The sequence below is a fragment of the Anguilla rostrata genome, chromosome 5 (assembly GCF_018555375.3).
Source record: "Anguilla rostrata isolate EN2019 chromosome 5, ASM1855537v3, whole genome shotgun sequence".
Lineage (NCBI taxonomy): Eukaryota > Metazoa > Chordata > Actinopteri > Anguilliformes > Anguillidae > Anguilla > Anguilla rostrata.
In genome coordinates, this window is record NC_057937.1 from 40,286,328 (window position 1) to 40,295,192 (window position 8,865).

An 8,865-nucleotide genomic window follows, 5' to 3' on the forward strand; every position below is an offset into this window, starting at 1 on the left:
TTGGCCAGCTGTGTGTGCTTGCATCAGGAGTCGATGCACTTAGTCTGTTGTTGTTGTTTCTCAACATGAGTACCAAAGACGTGTCAATCACAGTAAAGCAGGCCACCATGAGACTGAATCATTGTGAATCATTCAGACACATCGCCAAAATATTGGCTGCTTGGTACATTGTTAAGAAGCCAGAATGCAGTGGTGAGCTCAGCAATTAGCAAACAACCTGGAAGATTGTAGTGCACAACCAAAGATATTCAGTAGCGAAGAAAAACCCCCTTTAAATTGTAGAACAGATCAAGAACACTCACCAGGATGTAGGCACTGATGTATCAAAGGCTACCATAAAGAGAGGACTACACCATCATTACCTCAGAGTCTTAACCCCAAGATGCAAACCTCCGGTCACCCTCGAGAACAGAAAGGCCAGGTTCCAGTCTGCTAAAAATACATTAAAACTAGAATTTTGGAACAAAGTCTTATGGACAGATGTCACATGCATTAACCTGCACCAAGTTACAGAAAGTGTGGAGGAAAAAAAGGAACTGCTCATGATCTACAGCGTATCACCTCATCTGTGAAATATGGTGGAGGTAGAGTTATGACCTTAATCTCATGTCTTTAATGGTGATGTGACTGCTGATGGCAGCAGTAGGATGAATTCTGAAGTGTACAGAAACATCTCATCTGCACAGATCCAGCCAAACATGACAAAACTCATTAGATGGTGCTTGACATTTCAGGAGGACAAGGACCCCAAACACAGAACTAAAGCAACCAATGAGTTTTTCAGGTCCAAAAAGTGGAATGTTCTAGACTGGCTAAATCAATAACCTGACCTAAATCCAACTTGCTGAAGACAAGACTGAAGGCAAAACACCCCAGAAACGAATAGGAACTGAAGATGGCTGCAGTACGGGCCTGGCAGAGCATCACCAGGGAAGATACCCAGCATCTGGTGATGTTTATGGATCACAGACTTAGTGTACGGCTGTCATAAGTCCTAAGGCAAAGGATTTGCACCAAGTACTAAAATATGACAACTTTAAGATTATGTTAATTTATCCAATTACTTTTGGTCCCCTAAAATGGAGGAACTATGTATTAAAAGTCCTGTAATTCCTAAATGGATCACCCAATATGGTGTAAATACCCCCCAATTAAAGTCCACAGTCTGCACTTTAACCTCATAATTGTTTCATTTCATCAAATGCAATGTGCTGGAATACAGAGCCAAAACAACAAAAACTGTGTCGCTGTCCAAGTACTACAGACTGCACTGTGTGTACGTACGTGCGTGATTACATTCATATGTGTGTGTGTGTGTGTGTGTGTGTATGTGTTTGTGTACATGTATTATACATCCCCACTAACTTATGCATTCCTGAATGTCCATCTGAACATTACAGAAAAAGTTCACCAGAACATTGTAAGTATTTCTCTATTTCTTCATGTCAGACAGGAGATAGAGGAGGTGATTATCACACTTAATCAGCTCATTCGCTCCCCCTCTACACAGCACTGGTCCCACGCCCTCTTGGGGTGTTAAAAAGAGATTACATTTTTACACCCTCCACTGGCTGCCTGCCTACCACTCTCTCCCTGCAGCTAGTTTTAGAGCACACGACAGTGCATAGCACTGCCTGCCCAGGAAAAAAAATGCTTCTCACTCCACAAAAGAGGCTGCCTGTTTTACATCAGTGGAAAGAACAGCTCAAAGACAGACCAAGGGCAACAAACTTTGCATCTCATCTTCAGTGCATTTAGACAAGGGGAGGTGATCAAATCAAAGCCTTCCTGATTAATGATGGTGAAATGAAACAAACTCCTTTATAAAAATAAAACGACTGTTTTAAATATGGAACAAAGTCATTGTTTTGTTGTCTGTCAGTTCTGGCAAGCAGGTGATTTATCTCATGCAAGCCAACAAAAGTTATTTACTAAGCCTGTGTATTTTTCCTGTAATTAATTTTGGAGGGAGTGATGATGTGCCTCAGTGTATGAAAGGAAGCAAGTGCAGTAGTGTGGAGAGAATGACTCAAGTTGTGGCTGGAGTTGGCAGGTTAATAAATTGAATGGAGGATCGTTCGCCAGGCTTCACACTTTGTGCAGGCTCTAAGGATTAGAGCTTCAGCAATGGGTAGAAAAGAGGACTTATTTTTTTATAGAGAAGTTATTTCTATTTAGTCTCTTGTCTGTATCGTCATTACACTTTGAATGTCATTTTGTCACGTACCCATGAGGAGTGGTCACAGAATTGGTAAGTGATTGCTGAACAGAACTGAGGTCAATGAAGCCTACAGTACAAACGTGGCTAAAGCACGGGGTTTCCAAGGTGACGTGCTGTTGTCTTTCTGCTATAGCCTTTCCTCTGCATGACCAGAGGCCCACTGGAGCAAGTCTACGCAAAATGTCAGGTCACGCTAACTACGCCGGCCTTGTTAAGACCACGTGCGTGTTTTTGTTGTGTCAAGGATGGCACGCGTGATGTGTGATTCTTCAATATGCCACAGAAAATGCCGTATCAGCATGCTGCTTTTCACATCACTGCAGAGGTAGGTGTGCAGACAGGGAGATGGACACTGCAGAGCTCTCACTGTTTATCAGTGGTCCAGATCTACAGTCGTGTACTGACAGGGAGACGGCCACTGCAGAGCTCCACACTGTACAGTAGGTCAGTGGTTCAGACCTGCACTCATGTACTGACAGGGAGACAATGCAGAGTTGCTCACTGTCTGTCAGTGTTTCAGACCTGCACTCGTGTACAGACAGGGAGATGGCCAATGCATAGCTACTATCTGTCTGGTCACAAACATATTCAATTGAAACATTTATTTTTCTTTTTAAAAACACCAACATGTATTTAAAAAAACCCAATAACCACAATTATGTTCACAACTTACTGTCAAAGAAAAGCTATTTTAAAACCCGGACCATAGCAAAAAGGCAAAAACAACACCATCTACAAAAATTTTCTCATACCAAACAAAAATCTTATATTCTAAAACCGTAATGCACATTACATCACGTATACAGAAAAAAACAAACAAACCTGGCAAAAGATCACAATGCACATAGTCATCACAAAGTCAAACTTTTGAGACACCTAAACACAACATTAAAGCAACAAACTTTTTAAGGATAAAACTATACATGCATTGGTTCTCCACATGCTGCAGTTGTGCTGCGGGTGTCTCTCTTGCAGGGGTGGACTAGATGATCAATTCTTGAAGTTAATGAAATGTTGTAATCAGCAATTTAATTCATAACCTTGTTAGTCAAGGAGGTGACCGGGGTGATGGCAGCAGTGACAGCAGATGACTGTGATGAAGGTGATTTAGTGTGTTGAGTGTTGGTCATGGTTAAAAAAAAAGTGTGAAAGTGATGTTTGATATTTTGCACGAGACACAGATCAAAGCAAATATTTTACATTTTCAAATCTGTGAATATTTCCAGCACATCAGTTTCACTGCTGAACTGGTAATGTTGTGTAACACAAATGAGATTCTCTGTTGGGAGAGTGGTGTACTGTGGGATAGCAGTGGGCCTCCTACAGAGGTAGCCATCACTCATCAAGCAGTACAACAGAAGGTTTACATGGGTTTTTCCTTTGACAAAATGATGCTTTTAAGTAATTCTGTTTCACTTAAAATGTTAACAGTGATTGAGGTATTATGTTGAATTAATTTCATTGTTTCATTTAAGTTGTGATTAAGGCCTTTGAAGATATCACTGTTAAATTTATTTTCTGGCTCTGAATTTATGACTAATTGTCACTGATTGAATGTAAAATTGATTGTTTTCCACAAGATGATGACAGCACAGTACAGGAAATCCCTCCAAATACCACATGTGGAGTTCTGCAGTGTTTAAGCTCACAACATGAGGGTAATTATTCACTTTTGATGTACTTTGTATTTCAACAGTTTAACTTAAGTTCTTTACTCAAAAATGTAAATGGGCTGTCCGTACCTTCTATCAGCAATGCAAAAGATGGGCCTCTGAGCCCACTCATCTGCATTAGCCAGATTATAATGAACCTGCAGAACCCCAGAACACATCTGCTGTATATTATAGGTGATATATTAGTATATATAGGTATATACTGTAGGTATGTAGTGATATTTTTGTGATGTGATGTATCTTTACTCTAACCAAGCAGTAAATGCAGAAACCATATTGTGACAATTTTATATTGATAATCTTTAATGAATGGTTTAATTATGATTTTATAATGCTCATTTTTCCATTGTGATGTAGTATATTTTATCATTTTCTGCAAATAGTTGTGAGTGCTGTATTATGTAGTTGTATTGTGATTTGTCTTGACGCTGTGTATCTTATACGTGCTCTGTATTCTTTAATGTAAATGGTGTTCGTTTCTGCTTTCTTGTGAAGTTAGACTTGCAGCAGTAATCCTCTTTCGAAGCAGATTTGGTTCTCACTCCCTCAAATATGAAATACTTAAGTGCTGCTAAGAAGGCATTTGCTTGGAAGAGAGACTGTTTGCTGATAGTCTGCAAAGCTTTCATATGCTGGTCCATTCAGTCACTGTGCTAAAAATATACAAAATCACATGTAAAAATTTGTTATTTGCTCCCTCCATTTTGCTAACATTTCACTAGCTGAAACAAGGAGTGTAAGGGGATTCTTATGGAAAATTAGGTTGACTGTTTGATTTGACCGGATGTTTATGTGAAACTGTTGACAGTGTTGGATACAAACTAAAATAAGCTGAGGCCACATCAGGCTGGTCTTATAGATTTATTTGTTGTGTTATGAGATATGAAACAAACCGGTGTCCGTATTCTCTATTATGTCTGTATATTGAAAAAATTGCTATTAAACCAGTTCTGATTTGCAGGTAGCCACAACTGGGCCTACCAAACCAAACTGAATGTATTTTAAATGATTTCAAGTTTGATTTTATTTCCATTAATGGAGCAAACCTAAAACAACAAACCAGAAAAAACTAGCCTACTTCTGAAAGCACACCAGAAGACAGTGAACATCACAAGCGAGTGAACTTGACCTTAGCATGTCCTAAAACTAGCCTGGTCTACCTTCACTATTATTTGAGCACTGAAACTCTGGACTGGATTTTTGTAATACAAGTTATCCACTATTTTTTATCCACTAGTTTAGCATTGACCCATGTCTTATTCAGCCAGTTTCTCAGTAATTTCACCCGTCTTTAAATTTTAGGATATTGAAATGACATTGTATCACGGAAGCATGAAAAGGATTTTGGAAATGTGTTACTATTACCAGCATTATTCTGCATGGATGAGCCCTGTCGAATGACCCCAGGAGTGCATTTTATTTATACTGAATATTCTCTTCGTGGAGATGTGTTCCCCTTTCATCACTGTCACCTTAATATTGAGCCCAAGGGCAGCCTATATTGCTGTGTCCCTAGACTGGGCCTTTAGCACTATTAGCATTGCTTTTTATGTTGGTAAAACATTAAGCACTTAAATGCAATCTGAACACAAGGCAAATGCATCGGGTTAATCAAGTAAAATGCTCAGTCTCTTACTGCGAGTGCCCACTTCAATGCAGGTAGAAGTCATTTGCAGGTACACCTGCATCTCCTGCACAACGCTTCTTCAGAAGAAGTCGCACTCCTGTGACTGAACAAAACTGTAGATTGGCTTTTCCGGCTGCCGTACGTAGTCTTTGCAGCACGTTCATCCTTGTGAAACGAGGACACAAACGCACTCTGTTGATAAGTGCTTCAGCCCCTTCTGTTCGAGCTGGAGCTTCAGTTCCACTTATAGCTGCAGTGTATGACTGTCATAGGGCACTGTAAGTCAGCACCGAACCGCCGCCGAGGCCGATAAAACCTCGCCAGCCATCTCGGCTCAAAAGCCGCAGTCAGCATTTCCTTTTGTCCCACTTTAACCTCCAGCGAACGGGTAGGAAGGGCGTGAAGAAGGCTTGTTTGCCGACTGAGTAAACATTCATTTTCCCTGGCAATCAAACGTGCTGTTAATCAAACTAATTATCTGCCGTATTATCTCCTAGCCATAAGCGTGTCGCCTCTACTGTAATCATATGAGCACTGATTGCCATCTGGATAGGCTCTGCACACGCATGTCCTCACATATCAGCGCGAGAGCACTGCACACTGCCGAAATGTACGGACTCTCTAAGGCACTCAGGACAATCACGAACACTGGTGGAAAAAAAGTATTACTGGGAAAGAGTGAATTAAATGGGGGTAACTGCAAATTAACGTTTCTGTGCTTTAAATGCTAATGGCTGAATTAAGTGTTAATAGGAATTTTAATGACATTTAAAATTATTTTATGCTTGGAATGTTTTCAGTGGACCTCTAACAATTTGCGGGTGTCCCGCAGAAAGTTAAGTCGGTAGTATCTAATTTCTGTTCTTCTTTCACTTGTCTATTCCTCAGGGGTGGTCAGCAGGGACGGAAGGCGTCCCAGAGTTAAGTGGAGCAGGTGGACAGCTTCCTGAAAGAAGAATCCAAACAACTATTTGAAGCCCAGCAATACTTCTTAACAATAGAATATTTCATGTTTGAGCGCCAGCTCAAACAACATGGAAGCCAAGCATGGCATTAAGAAAGACGTTCCTGTCCTCTGACGAGCCCTCACACGTGCTCTCACACATTACTGTAGCAGCCAGCGAAACCGGAACAGGAACTGGACCTTCTAAATTGGGGTGAAAAAGAGAGAAAGAGAACGTCATCCTAGATCTGATATCGAAGCCATTTATAGTCTACTCTTTCCTTCTTTCTTGCTCACTTTTTATAGCCTGGTATGAGAATGAGTGAACAGCAGGACTGCGCTTTATGTTTTATCATAATATGAATGGTGGCGTAACGTTACCGGCTGAAAATGACGCATGAGCCGTAAAGCCCTATCACTGCACGCGCCTCCCAAGAAATAAATGAATCCTGAACTATTTAATCATGTAAAGAAAAATTAATTCCATGCTTGAGTCATCATTTGAGCTGTGCGATCATTCTTATTAGCGCATCAGAAACTCATTTAATCACGTGACTCCCTCTGAACTGAAACTAGATTCAGTTTAATTAAATTCATCCTTTTCTAGTTCAGGTATATTGATGTGCTTCCATTTCCCTTTTTCCCCACTGATTGACAGTTAGTGCGTTTGCGCATTTTCGCTTTTTTAAAATGATCTGAGGAAGAGGCCGCGCAGAGCTGCCCCAGTCTCAGTGTGAGAATGTGTTGCAAGTTGATTTTGTGCTGCTGTTTTTCAGTAGTGAAAAAGCTTCCTCTGCAGGGCTCCCATCTGTCTGTTCAGGAATAGCAGACAATGGGTTTCCAACCAAAAGTGCTGACAAAAACACACACATCATTGAACAGCTTGCTGACATTTGAATAGTTTTTTCTCTCTTCAAATTTACTGCAATATCACAATTACTCATAAATTAAATTTAAAAAAAGTATTTGAAAAGCAGCATTTTCTCATTGATCTGGACCACCTGGTATACTGTACAACATGACATAAACGTCAATTACACTTAAGTACACGAGTATACTTTAGGTGTACTTCAGCATACCATTTTTTCACTTGGGGTATATTATGGCACAGAAATTTTATTTATTAGATTTCACTTATCGAACCTTTTTCACATTAGGGTAGGTCAAGTTAAATGCAAGGATTTCACGTTTTCTACTTTAAGGGGAATTTATTCAAATGAGGGAGTTTACAAAATAAATGAACTCTAATGAGGCTAATGCAGTTAAAATTTAATTGGTGGATCCGTATTGACCTCATTTATTTTTTCAGCGCTGATTTGAGGTTTAGGTTTGATGATGCTATTTTTGGTTGAGCGAAAATCAAAATGCCGCCCTAATACTATTGTCTTGGTACTTTTGTGATATGATATGGCACTAAAGGCGGTATGACTGCCGGCCGCTTATACACAACACGAAATTCATTTCACGTCACAAGGTTTCTAAACTCGAATTCGAATTATATAGCGCTGTGATTTATTACGAAATTAAATGATTCTCCGTGTTATTTAGATGTTATAAATAAAGACACGTTTAAGCTACCCAAAAAGAATATTACAGGCCACAATCTGAGTATATTAAGTAATCTGCCCTCCCGGACACACTTTCTCCATTTTCGAGAAAACGATAAAGGGGCAACGGTGAGAGTAGCAGAAATCAATTACAATTATTCTTCGTTGACAAAGTAATTAAGGCTGAAGTGGCCAGTTAATTAACTGCGGAAAGGCTTATCAGTGCCGCGCTCAGATTTATGGCCAATTCTGCTGGTGCGTTCATTTCAAGTGATTATCAAACATTATCAGGGAACCGCAATACTGTTCTATATACAGTCTTTATATTAAGTAGCTATGGTCTTCTGGCACTGAAGGCAAATCACCCCAATTCACGCGTTTATATAAGTCTCCTGCCATGTTTTAATAATCACAATGTATAGCCTACTGATGGTGTCATAGCCTACAGACGGCTTAACATAAAATACAAAACATTTTCTTACATTTTAAGGGAGGTATAATAAAAGGGGCAGGCTATACGCTGTCTGGCAGTTTATCCCTTTCAAATGTAAGGCTGTGGTTAAAAGGATTCGGCTGGCGATGCGGAGTACTGTACGTCTTCAGTGTCAGCACTAACTATTGCTAAAGATAGAAAGTCACGCCTTTTTTGGCTTGCGTCAAAGGTTAATAGGCACCATCTACCGATCTTACTCCCCCTGTTCTACGAAAATAAACCTGGATTAATCCATGTCACACCTTTCACAGAGCAAAGCACGTACAAATTCCTTTACTTATTTGTATCACCATTATGTATGTGTACAGGATCATTAAATATATAAATATATTGCTGCCAATAATGTATATATAGATTTACA

At 39.9% G+C, this 8,865-nt stretch overlaps 1 long non-coding RNA gene across 2 annotated transcripts in view; it reads left to right on the forward strand.

Moving 5' to 3' along the window:
• Nucleotides 1-8,175, forward strand: part of LOC135255267 (uncharacterized) — a 72,281-nt gene extending 64,106 nt beyond the window's left edge. For both annotated transcript variants that reach the window (XR_010330134.1, XR_010330133.1), the window contains 2 exons: nt 3,802-3,879; nt 6,410-8,175. This is a non-coding gene — a long non-coding RNA (uncharacterized LOC135255267). The remainder of the gene's footprint in view (nt 1-3,801; nt 3,880-6,409) is intronic.
• Nucleotides 8,176-8,865: the final 690 nt, after the last annotated feature.